At 50.0% G+C, this 13,034-nt stretch overlaps 1 protein-coding gene and 1 long non-coding RNA gene across 2 annotated transcripts in view; one reads left to right on the top strand and one right to left on the bottom strand.

The window, feature by feature from the left end:
• Positions 1-13,034, top strand: part of SLC37A3 (solute carrier family 37 member 3) — a 156,902-nt gene that overhangs the window by 108,426 nt on the left and 35,442 nt on the right. The gene's annotated exons all lie outside the window — the stretch shown is intronic.
• LOC123606959 lies at positions 1,764-11,742 on the bottom strand. The gene is made up of 5 exons (XR_006716585.1): positions 9,698-11,742; positions 7,810-8,191; positions 5,521-7,453; positions 3,957-4,095; positions 1,764-2,198 (listed from the first exon to the last, which is right to left on the bottom strand). It is a non-coding gene; the product is annotated as an uncharacterized LOC123606959 (long non-coding RNA).

Below are 13,034 nucleotides of genomic sequence, written 5' to 3'. Positions count from 1 at the left end.
TTTCACGAAGATCACATTCACTACATTAGTTGTTTTTCCTTTCTCACACTTTCTTTGGTTAAAAATTTTTTTCTGAAATTAGTAAATTTCAGACATCCTGACATTTCACCCTTGTTGTGGGTTGACTTATGTTCCCCCAAAAGACAGCCTGAAGTCCTCAACCCTCGTACCAGTGAACGTGACCTACCTATAAGTAGCACCTTTGCAGATGTAATCAAGTGCAGGTGAGAACGTACTGGAGTAGGGTGAGCCCTAAACCCAGTAACTGGTATGCTTATAAAGAGAGAGAGATTTGAAGTCACAGAGAGGCTTCACACAGAGGGGGGAGGACACGTGACTTGAAGGCAGAGATTAGAGTGAATGTGGTCCTGAGCCAAGGAACAACGGGGATTGCCAGAGCCCCAGGAGCTGGGGGGAGCAAGGAAGGATCTTCCCCCAGAGGCTTCGGACAAAGCATGGCCCCCGCTGACACCTTGACTTCAGACCTCTAGCTTCCAGAACTGTGAGAGGGCAAGGTTCTGTTGCTGAAAACCACCTGCTTGCGGTTATTTTGTTACAACCGTTCTAGGAAACTAAGACAACTTCTACATACAGGTGTTACCAAAATGTGGGTATTTCACAGGAGTAAAGACATCCTCCTCATAACCAGTACCATCATCACACCTGCAGAAACTAACAATACTTTTGTAATATCCAGTCCATAATCAAAAGGATCTAATTGTCCTCCAAATATCTTTCGTAGATTTTTTTTTTTTTTTTTCATTTTTGGTCAGAATCCAATCATGGTACCTTTTATATTCATTTGATTGTTAAGTCTTTCTAACCTCTTTGATTCTAAAGTAATCCACCTTTTTTTTGTTAAATGACATTAACTTTTTGAAGTGTTAATGAAAAAATTACTGTCAAATGATAACGAAGATTATTGTAATAAGGGAGACAGATTGTGCTCAGCTCTGAAACAAGGACAGGTGGGGATTTATAGCCAAAGAGCAGGATGAGGGCATCGGTGGATGGACAAGTACTAAGAGCAGACATCAAGGGTAAGTGGGATTCTTGCTACACTGGCCTGAAATGACTCGCTAAGGGCAGGTCAGGGACTTAGACATCAAAGCTGGGCAGAAGACCTTGATCCGAAGTCAAGGGTGATCAGATGTCAAGGGTGGGGGATGATTTAGCAAGATTCTTTGCTAAGACTAGCTGGGCAGGCTCAAGACAGAGTGGGGACCAAGTTCAAGTCCTAATCAAAAGACATTCAAAGGAGCCTGACTAAAGTCTGGTCAAGGAGTGAGCCTTTGTCACCGGTCAGTTGTCTTATGGTCTGTTCCACATTGTGAGTTTATCTTCTTGATTTCTCTTGTTCCTCTATCTCCATCTTTCTCATGTGCTGGAATGTAGTCATGAGGCTTGGTTAGATTCATGGTAGTTACTTTGGCAGGAATAATTCACAGGTGGTATTGTGTATTTCAGATTATATTACATCAGAGGCACCTGGGTGGCTTAGTTGGTTGAGTGTCTGACTCTTGATTTCAGCTCAGGTCATGATCGAGCCCCACACTGGGATCTGCACTGACAGTGCAGAACCTGCTTGAGATTCTCTCTCCCTCTCTCTCTCCCCCTCTCTCTCTCTCTCTCTCTGTCTCTCTCGCAGCCCCTCCCACGCTCTCTCTCAAAATAAATAACCTTAAAAAAAGATTATATTACATCAGAAGGTGCATAATTGTTGTACTATTGGTGATGCTCTGTTTGATTACTCAGTTAAGATACTGACTCCCAGATCTCTCTATTGTAAAGAGAAATTTCCCCCTTGATAATACTTGGGTCCTCTGTGGCAAAGTGAATATCTTACTGTCTAGTAAACTTTTATCCAGTGGCTCCATTGATAAACTTTGTATAAATCACTTATTTTATTGGGGGCTGCAAAATAGTGATATCCAATTCTATTATTCCTTCCACTTTTATTAGTTATTTCCCTTCCTTCCCCTCTTGTTTTGAATATCACTATGGACACATAGAGTTTGTTCTATTCATCATGTTACCAGTTGTAGTCATTATTCATTTTGGTGCTCTAATTGTCCCAAATTTGGCCAGTAAGAACCCCTTCTATATCTCCTATGTTTTTGAACACTTCCTAGTCTTTTGGCACAAGTTGATGCCCCAGTTTCACTTTCTCTGGCCCAGACAGTGAATCAGCCATTTCTCTAAGGGACAGAAAACATGGTCATCCTTCTCGGTTACCCAGAAGTAAGGTGTCACTTTCCCTACCCATTTAAAAGAAGCTCAAGAATAGCCAATGGATATCAGGTGCTGTGTGCCCGGCACTTTGTTTTCCATGCATCACCTCATTTAATTCATGTGCCAATTCTTTATGGTAAGTACTCTTACTTATCCCCATTTTATAGATGAGAAAACTGGGGTGTGGAGAAGTTAAGTAAATTGTATAGGGCCACTCAGCTAGCAATTAGGGGAGTAAAAAATTAGAATTTAGATCATTCTGATTCCAAAATCAGGCTTGGAACCACCATGCTATATTGCCAATTTTGCTACTAAAAAAAAAAGAGTACTTAAAAAGAACGGAACTTCATAATATCTACACTTAAAAACAGAAGCAAAAACCATGCTTGGTGATGACAGGTATTAAGCAAAATTTAAAGAAGGAAATCCTTGATGGGGCACCCAGGTGGCTCAGTCGGTTGAGTGTCTGACTCTTGATTTTGGCTCAGGTCATGATCCCAGGGTTGTGGGATCAAACCCCTTGTAGGGCTCCTTGCTGAGCATAGAGCCTGCTTGGGTCTCTCTCTCTCTCTCTCTCTCTCTCTCTCTCTCTCTCTCTCTCTCTCCCTTCCTCTACCCCTCCACCCCCCACTCACTCTCTCTCTGAGATAAAAAATTAAATTAAAAATTAAAATTAAAAAAAAAAAGGAAATCCTTGAGAAATCTGGTACCTTTCTCATGATTTCTAAATTGCCAATAATCACAACTTAGCATAACCTGGGTCAGGCCTGGAACATGATTAGAAAGCTTTCTTACAACTCAACTCAAAGCCTTATCATGGAATGAAATAGAGCAGGGACTTTGGACCAGTTTAGTGTTCAAAGCCTTTCTAGCTTCCCTCACAGCTACCGGTGGTTTTCTCTGCTCCTGGGGTGGTCTATTCAGAGCTCAGGCTGTCCAGGTTATTGAAAGGGAGAGCGAAGGGAGGGAGGAAGGGAGAGCTGCTAGGATTATGTAACTGTCCCTTTTCTCCTGTCCCAGGGTGCTGGGAAGTGAGAGGGCAGCCGCCTGGAGGAAGGGGCCCCTTTCTCTAATCTGCACAAAGGTGCCTTATTGGCTAGCAGGGGCCCTCTGTGACTGAAGTTCTTCCTGTACGAAACTGACTGTTCTGGGTTCAAGGGCGAGTAACTCTCTATCATCTCTTAACGAGAGAAAACTTCCTCCTCCCCACAGGAATTTCCAGTTGTAGTTATTAGCCTAGGTGTAACCTGAAATTTAAATGTAATTACATTTCTCTTAGAGCTAAGGTTGCCCCTGGCAACCTACCAGTTTCCTGCTTTCCTTCTCGGGAGGAGAGTCTTTGGCCTTTTACTCCTTTTGTCCTTTTCCACTTTGACCATAGAGTCCAGTTGAACTTGTGTGTGTGGGGGGGTGGTGTTTAGTGAGGACACTTAACCCAGGACACCAAGTCTCCAGCTTGTCCTTCCCCCACCCCCCCACCCCCAGCCCTGAGTCTTCGCCTGGGGCAGCAAGAGAGTGTCCCAGCGGTGGTGAGGTGGGTGGCAAGGAGTAACAGGGAGTGATGGGTGGGGGCCCATTAAGATAAGGAGGAAGAATAAACAGAAGCAGATGTGTCTTCAGCCCAGGTCTCCAGCCCACTGGAAAACAAACAGATGGCAGCTTGTCTCCAGGGCGGGGCCGGCCTCCTTGGAGCCGGGAGCTGGGCTGGGCTCCCTGGTCCTCACCTCTCCACTGGATCTTGTCTTCCTTCCCTGGGGACAGGCCAGAGGAGCTGTCCCTCCACACAATACAATATTCACATTCCATCTATTACCGATGCCAACGACTCCTCTCCATTGGAAAAGATGTGCACACACCGCCCGTCTGTGAACCACAGAGAGAGACACCGTACATATGCACACACTCTTCTGGACTGACATTCACAGCCCCGAGGTGACTTTAATGCCCTGGAGTGACGGACTCCTAAAGTTAGGGGCCCCTCCATAGGATGGACCCTCTGGCTGTAAAGTCCCCTGGCTCTCCAGGCTGTTTTGGGCTACCCACCCCCAATCCAGGAGGGATCAAAGATCCAGGAGGGATAGAAAGTCTGGACATTCAGGCTGTGCAGGGCCGGGGCTGAGGCTGATGATGCTCTCGTTCCACAGCAATGTTTCCCTTTCAGAAGGGACCTGAAACTGACTTAACATTCTCAGTTTTTTTTGTTTTTTTTTTTAATTTTTTTTTTTCAACGTTTATTTATTTTGGGGACAGAGAGAGACAGAGCATGAACGGGGGAGGGGCAGAGAGAGAGGGAGACACAGAATCGGAAACAGGCTCCAGGCTCTGAGCCATCAGCCCAGAGCCCGACGCGGGGCTCGAACTCACGGACCGCGAGATCGTGACCTGGCTGAAGTCGGACACTTAACCGACTGCGCCACCCAGGCGCCCCAACATTCTCAGTTTTTAATATTACCTAAATAGGTGCAGAGTTAACCCTGGGTATTTACTCTCTGTGCTTATAAGTAGTCTATAGTCATAAAACTGAAGGAGGGAGAAGGGAGGAGCCAGGGTCCTACACTCCCAAACCTCAAGGATGTCTCCAGTAGGGGGTTTCTGTTTCTCCCAGACAGACCGGCTGTGACCTACTGTGGTCCCAGCTTCTGCTGGATGACCCCTGGGCTCGGGTAACACTGCCCCATCTTCTGTCCTAGTCTAGGGGGTGATGGTGGCTTCCTGCTGTTGCTCATTGCTGGTTTGCCTCACCCTCCCTACTGGAATTCTGGATTCTTCTATCCTGGCAAGCTTGAGGTGGGAGGCAGTGTTTCATAAAGGTGGGGAACGCAGGGGTCTTAGGTGGGATGTCCCCAAAGCCAATGCTAAGAAGGAGATTTGCAAGCAGAGAGTTTATTGGGGAGCATGCCGCCCAGCAGCAGCTCTTAGAAGTGAGGGAAGCAGAGGGATATGTTGACATGCAACAGTTGCAACAAAAACTCTGAAGCCAGGATGGCCCTTCGGAATTGTCCCAAATCGAGGCAAGGGATTTGATTTTTGTACCCCACCCCCACCCCAGCACGGCTGAGTTGGATGGGGGCCGCCCCAGGAAGGGGCCAGTGTTGGACGTGGGGTGGCTCCCTTCAGGCAGGGCTATTCCTGAGGGACTGGCTGTGAGCTGTCATCAGCCCTGAAGGGGAACCTGGACAGAGGCCCCAGCATCCACTTCAAGTTCAAAGCCCACTTCTGCACCTTACTAGTTATGTGACCTTGACCCAATTCCTTATCTTTCTTTAGCTCGTGGTTCAGTTTCCTTACCCGTGAACAGGGAAATTGTGAGGATTAGCTGAGATTGGTTCCGTGTTCCGTAGGGGAGAGAAAGTCTCCACCCCTCTGCTGGCTTCCCCCCAAGGTCGCTGCTGTAATCTGTTTGGTCAGGATCCAGGACGCTGTTTCAGACACTTTTATGAGGGGGGTGGGGCTCTTGTGCAATAAAGGGTCGTGTGCCCAGGTGTGGCCTTTTCTCTCACTTCCTGCTCCCAGGGGCTGGGTAGGCCTTGCTCTCCTCACTGGGGACGGAATGAGGAAGCTGAACCCTGGTCCTGCTGCAGGCTGGCCTCGTTGCCCTCCCTCTTCTTCCTCCCTGGAGCACTGGCTGGTACAGGGAGCTGGGGAGCCAGAGCTCTAAATCCTGGACCGAAGCTGAGCTTCAGTCCTGTCATTGAGCTCGGAGCCCTGGCCTGAGGTGGCGGTGCATCAGGCTCTGTGCTATAGAGCAGCACCCCAAATTTCTTCAGGGTCCCCCAGGTACATATGGAGACTTGGTATGAATTAGAAAAGGTCCTTCCTCTGGGCAGACACAGCCTCAGAAGTGCTCAGTTTAACAAATAGATAGTGCCTTTGTGTAAACTAGGAAAAGGCCCCCAGTCCTCTTTGTTCAACTTGAGGTGCAGTGCGCAACCTGCCCAACCCTATGGGGTGACCCTGAATGAAGGCTCCACTAGATGCCACGGGTTCTTGCCCTGCCTCTGCTTTGCCAGTTTTCTCAGAACCCACCAGATGTAAGGTGTAGCCCTGGATTCTAAACATTTTGTCTGGTTTATGCGCTTATTCTGGACAATCAAGTTCTATGCCAGAGAGCCTATCTCCCCACACATCCAACCTCTCTGCCTCAGAGCCTTTGATGCTACTTTCAGTGATGGCACTCATAGTTTCCAGTGGGCCCTGGAACTGCAAGGGAGCAGAGAGATTACTGGACATTTGCTGAGTGGCAGGGACACAAAATCTGTTCCAGTAGGGACAGACCCCCCAGGCACAGAAGCACCCCAGCCCCGTGAGTCTGTCCCGCCGATCAGAGCACATGCCTAGGAACTTGGGTCAAGCGTCTTGTCTGTGAGACATGTCGCTGGAGAGGTGGTGCGGGCAGAGCAGAAGTCAGGAGCCAGATGACTTCAGGCTAGACTTAGCTGGATTTGTTCGATCCAGAACCAAGTGTTGACTCGTATGACTTTCCTTGAAAAAAATCTATATGGGCACGATGGGCCTGCATTCCTTCATGGAAACACTTGACTGGAGCTGAGCAGTGTCTTCCTCAGTAGAATTGTAGGGGTGGCCTTAACCCTGGTTTCATGGGAGAAATTATATACTCCACAGTTAGCCTGAGTTTGAATCCTGGATCACTTATTAGCTGTGGGACCTTGAAAAAGTTATTTCTCTGTGAATCAGTTTTCCCACCTGTCAAATAGGATGATGATATGATAGTACCCATATTACAGGGTTGTTATAAGGATTAAATAAGTACTTATAGCAGCACATGGCACATAATATACATTAGCTATTACAATGACAACAGGTGAGTTTCCACTGAGTAGGCATTTATGTAATGTTTCCACGAACATCATTTTATTATCTGAATGACTTCCAGATTCCCAGTGACAGATTGTAGCTGGCCTAGAGGAACCCAAGTTGGGAAAGTCACTCTTTGGTCCATGAGGCCCCCTTCCCCTGAGCAAGGGAATCTTCCAGACCTCCCAAGACATGGGTGGCCTATGGCCATGACTCGTGATCTTTCCTGCTTGGAACTCTGTCCCTTCCGGGGATATGCAGGGAAGCAATGTGAAGTTACGCTTCCTGTCAGCCACTTCTAAGAGCACATCCTGATATCCCAAGGCATCCTCATTCCTCTTGTAAGTCGTTAAAATCTGTCAACAGCAGTCTTGGTTACTGGGCATTTTTATTTCCCGCCTGATGCCTGCTTGGGGTAATGAGTTCCATGAGCTTACCACCCACGGAGTGAAGTCAGATTTTCTTTTATTCTTCCTAAACAGAATTCTCTCAAGCTTTAAGCAGGGCACCCTGGTCTAGTTCAGGATTTGGTGAATGCGTTCATGACCAGCCTCACCTAACATTCATGATCAAACAGATGTGATTCCTTCTTGGCTTCTATCTTCCCAGATGGAAGAACCCTCAACATATTACTCTGTATTTTTATGGTAGCTTCCCTATTTCCTTGACGACTTTGGCTGGCCCTTTTTCTAGGTTCCCACTGTCTTTCTTGAGCTTTAGTAAGCACACTGGACAGAAATCCCTCCCCCACCACATACTGACCCGATGCCACATTCTGTTACGCTTGGATGCCCTTCCAGGTACCAAATGAGAATTTCACTTCAGTACATGCAAATTGCAGTCATTTTGCTGAAAACCGGAACAAGAGGGTATTGGGAGTTGGTGAAAGAGAAGAGAGTCAAAGCAGCAAGCAGAGCACAGCCAGAGGATTTGCCGTAGAGGTGTGGGAACAATAAAAGAAGGTGAGATCTTAGAACCCTGACTCAGAACTCCCGAGGCCGCTGTACACAATCCAGTCCTTGCCCCCTCGCCATGGCCTTGGGTGCCAGGCTGCATCAGTCAGAGCGATTTCCTTTTCTCAGTTTGCATAAAGCCATCTCATGGACCAGCAGCTGTCCTGCCCAGGATGGGACAGCTGTGTCCTCTAGAGGGGAGGGCAGAAAAAGCCAGGTCAGAGCAAGGCACTGGGTCCTCCTACTCTGACATAAAGTTCTTCTCATCGTTCGTCCAGTATTTATTGAGCATCTCTGCGCAGCACTGTTTTAGGTGTTGAGAGGACAGTGGTGAGTAAGACAGACATGGTTGCTGCTCTCATGGAGCTTACATTATAGTCAGGGGAAATAAATAAACAAGATAAATTTAGACATCACAAGCATCACGATGGTCTAGATCAGGGTTGGCAAATCCAGCCCTTGGGTCAACTCCGGCCCTTGGCCTAGTTAGTAAGGCCCATGGGCTAAGAATCATTTATATATTTTTAAGGATTCTAAAACAATACAAACTTTTAGGAGGCATGCAAACCCTCATTATCTACTCTTTTTCATGACAGGAAAAGTTTGCCAAGTACTGGTTTAGACAGTGACTCAAGGTGGTGGGGTGGTCTAGTGACACATCAGCTGTTTCCCCAGCAACCATCCAAATGTCTCAAACACATCGTAGCCTTGAGATTTGGGTGGTGGCATGGGGCTTTCACTGCCTAAGCCTACTAATTAGGGTCCTTTGAGCACTGACTGGTTCAGGGTTACACCAGTTAGTGTGTGGGATTCTCCTGGGCTAAAGGACTGGTTAGGTGAAGTCCAGGACTTTGAGTGTTGGAGGACAAGAATCTCTCTTTCTGGATGAGGTTGGATATAGATGTGAGGCCAGGGATTGCTGCAGCCATATTGCTGCATGAGCCATATTGAGCATGAGGATAAAGGTGACCTGTTGAGGGGAGCACCCAGAGAATCACAGAAAAATCCTGACTATACCCTGGCTGGAGCCTGATTTGCTTCTGGACTTAGTTCTACAGCCAATAAACTCCCTTCAATGTTTAAGCCGATTTAGGTTTCTTGTTCCTTTTGACCAAAACATCTTAACCGATATAGATGGTCAAGGAAGAAGGAGGTGATGTTTGAGCTGAGATATGAATGGGAGCAAAGAAGATCTGGACGAAAAACCTTCCAAGCAGAGGAAAATGCAAATGCAAATATCCCAAGATGGGTATGAGCTAGGCACGCTGGAGAAGTGGGAAGGTCAGTGAGCCATGGGGAGAATGGTATCCAGCGAGGGAGAGGAGCAGGCCAGGTCTGGCAGCCCAGGAGAGGAGCTTCGCTTTTGCTCTAAATGCAACAGGAACCCACTGTTAGTTTCTTTTTAAAATTTTTAAACGGATTTTTATTAACATATAGCAGCAGAGTACACAAGGTTTAAGGGCACAGTTGGATGAAATGAACACCTACGCACATACACATAAATCTCTGTCACCCAGATCAAGAACGTTCTCAGCCCCCACAAACCATGTATGCAATTTAAAATTTTCTAGGAGCCACATGAAAACAAGTAAAACACAGATGAGACTAATTTTAATAATGTATTTGATTTTAATTCAGTGGATCCCCAATATTCTCTTAAGGCATAATCAGTGTTAAAGGTGTCAGTAAGCTGTTACCTTTCCCAAGTCTTTCAAATCTTTCAAATCTTACATGGACAGCACATTTCGATTTGGACTAGCCACATTTCAGGGCTCAGCATCCACACACGGCTAGTGGCTACTGTAGGAACAGTGCACGTCTAGAGAGTAAGGAAATGAAGCAAGCATGGTCCATTGATCAGAATAGAAGTCATGTAAATGTAAGCCACTGACCTCATCTCGGTTTAGAGTACTGACTCTTTCATTTTATTTTAGTGAAAAAAAGTTCCCACCCATTCTCAGTTCCCTACCCTATATTCCTCCAAGGTCTTACACACGACACAGCATTTTCCTACCATCAGTGGTTTTCCTTCCCTTTTGGGCTCTGGTGAATGGAGCTGTCCTTCTGCTCATTCTCGGGCACTATTAAGTGTGGATGAGGAAGGGAGCCACAGCTGGTGACCCGTGTTCATCCCCCCGTTCTGTTCTTACCTCCAGGACTGGCTTTCCTGGCAGCGAGTCAGTGGAACCCCTTCTTCACACACAGGTGTATAACACTGGAGCTCACCTGTGTTGCAAAGGGACGATCTGAAAGAGCAATGACTAAGAAATTAACCTAGTCCTTCTGGATTTCATTCTAATTGTTGGGTGTGACCTGGGCGCCAGAATCATAAAGCAGGCCTGGTTTCCTTCCTTTGATGTATTTAAAGAGCCCTGGATTTGCAGCCACAACACTGAGTACTAGTCCCACAGCCATCACTAACGGGCAGTATCACTTTGGGTGTAGGGTTTAGCTAATCTGAGCATCACTTCCTCTGCTGGTTAAACATGAGTAGTAATACCTGTCTTCTAGGTTACAGTGATTACCAGATAAATCATACAGTTTGAAACTGTAAAGCATTACACAAATACAAGACGCTAACCTTTACAGCAGGGAACATGATGCAGGACATACAACAGGGGGAAAGGGCCCTCTAAGATGCTCAGGGCAGGAAGCACGTTTCTTCCCCTCTGCCCTCTTGCCTTTGCTCTTCGCCCCCTCACAGTTTGTAATGGCGTGTGTGTGGCTTTACAAGCAGCAGGCGCTCTGATCCAAAAGAATGACTAATTGAACACGCTCCTGGTATTTTGGTCCTTCATACACACCTGTCCTGGGCTCCTGGAAAGGCAACCCCCAAGGGAAGCCTCTTGGCCAGGTGTCCGAAAATGTTTCCTCCGCAGGCGGGTGGCAATTCCTCCGCAGGCGGGTAGGTTTCCATTGGCTCCGGAGGGGGGGGGGGGAGGGAAGGGGTCCCTGCGTCTATCTTTTATTGGCTGACTGTAGCTGGGACCAGGAGCCACAGGCCCTGCGCAGTTCACAGCCCCGGAATCCCTGAGGGCTGCTGGCGCCTTTGCTGCCTCCTGTCCCCAGGTGGCCGGTGGGAGCGCCCTCCACGCCCCCTGGACCCTTCCCGGACTGCTCTTCCAGTCCCAGGCCGGGCACCTACAGCCTCCTCTCAAATCGCCTCCTTGGGGGAACCGTCCCAGGCTAAACCCAGCCATTACCAGTCCCTTAATGGACACATTTCTGGTCCCCGGCTCAGAGGCGGGGCATCAGTCCCCGAGCCACGCACACGAGCTCTGCCTTTGTCACTTTCTCAAGCTCCGCCAGCTGCGTTAGAATGCTCAGGCTTCTTAACTCTTCTCCCCGCGAAACACAGGTCGGAGGATGCAGTAAACCTCCTGGCTCCTCCCCGAAGAACTCTGGGACTTCAATGCACTGGGCCCCAGCCAACAACCGAATAAAGTGGAAAATTTTTTCATCACTTACAGAAAGTATTTTCACTCGGCAAAACAGCAGCTCCGGCCCCTCTGAGCAAGCGCGTTTTAGCCGCGCCGGGCAAGAGAGCACCCGTGCAGTTGGCGGCGCTTTCCGGAGGCTGCTCCAACCCCCCTCCCACTTCCCATCCCGCTGTCATTGTTCCCCCGCGGCTCCGGGCCGCGCACCCCGCACCCCGCAGCCCGGCCCCGCGCGCCCGGGCAGCCCCTCGCGCTCCGGACCGGCTGCAGCCGCCGCGGCTCGGGGCGCCCCTTCACCAGCCCGGGCCTCCGCAGCTCGGCGGGGGCGCGGGGGCGCAGGCGGGGCCCGAGCTGCCAATCCCCGCGCGGCGCACGTGCGGCACGTCTCCGCATCCGGCCCCCGCCCCGCGCGGGCTCCGCCGGGTTTTCGGGGGGGGGGGGGTCCCGAGACAACCCGGGCTGCGCCGGCGAGGGGGGTGCGCAGGGGGTTGGAGGTGGGACCGCGCGGGGGTCGGGAGTGTGCTCGGATGGGGGGGGGCTGGGCGGTGCGAGCGGCCCGGGGTGGGCGGTCAGTGGGGTGTTGAGAGGCTGTGAACGCGCAGGGGGTAAGGGGGATGCCTGAGGGTCGATGGGGTGGGGATCGCAGGGGGCGGGGGAGTACTGCGCGCCGAGGGAGTACCCCAGGGCCCACCGGAGGGTCCGCCCGCAGCTCGACCACCTCCCTAACCTGTTAGGGGAGCGCAGGGAAATTCCCCAAGCCCTCTCAGCCCGTTTCTGTCCCTCTCTGTCACTAGAAAGTGAGCTACGGACGGGTGCAGAAGGGCCTGTTGTCCACCGCCAGCTTAGCCGAGGGCCCTAGGCAGGAGGGCGGGGGGCCGGCGAGAGGGGGCCTTCAAATGCTGGGCCCAGAGCACCTGTTCAGGAGACAGCAGATCATTTTAGGCCCCTTCTTCACTACCACCGTCCCCACCCCCGCCCCGCTCCCTCACTTCCCTGCATCCCCGCCGTCTCCGCCCCGAGAATAGGGAGCGTTATATTTCTGGTTGTGACTTTGAAACGCAGCCATCCAATGTGTTAGCCTCTCGGCGGAAGCCCAGGAATCAGAGCTGTGGACTTGACAGAGCGCAGAGCGGGGCACCGCCTGCAGGGGACTGGCCGTCGCTGATGGTCCGCTCCGAGATGGAGCTTGCCGATTGCCCCTCAGTGTGCTGGGAAGGAGGAAGGCGGAGGGGCCGACGGTCTGTGTACACAGCGACATCTTCATTCCCCGCTGTGCTGCTTGGGCCCCGGAAAGTTCCGCGTCCCAGCGTGGAAGCCAGCTGGATGTCGCTGTACCTCGCTGAGAGTGCCCCCCCCCCCCCCAGCTGCACCGCTGTTTTACCCTCCTTGAAAGGCTGTAACAACTTCCGGAAGAGGAACTCCCTTTGAAGTGTGGGCAGCATTTCGTTCCTCTGACTTCTCCTTGTCTCCTTTGATGTGGAATGACGCCAGGCTTAGCAGAGACTGGCTCCTGGGGACCCATAGATCAAACGCCACCCCCAAGTTCACCTCCAGCAGGACGGACATATTGAAGGGCAGACTGAAATACTCTAGAATC

This window comes from Leopardus geoffroyi, chromosome A2 (genome assembly GCF_018350155.1).
Source record: "Leopardus geoffroyi isolate Oge1 chromosome A2, O.geoffroyi_Oge1_pat1.0, whole genome shotgun sequence".
NCBI lineage: Eukaryota > Metazoa > Chordata > Mammalia > Carnivora > Felidae > Leopardus > Leopardus geoffroyi.
The sequence above is the reverse complement of the archived record's forward strand: the minus strand, read 5'-3'. Positions and strand labels throughout refer to the sequence as shown.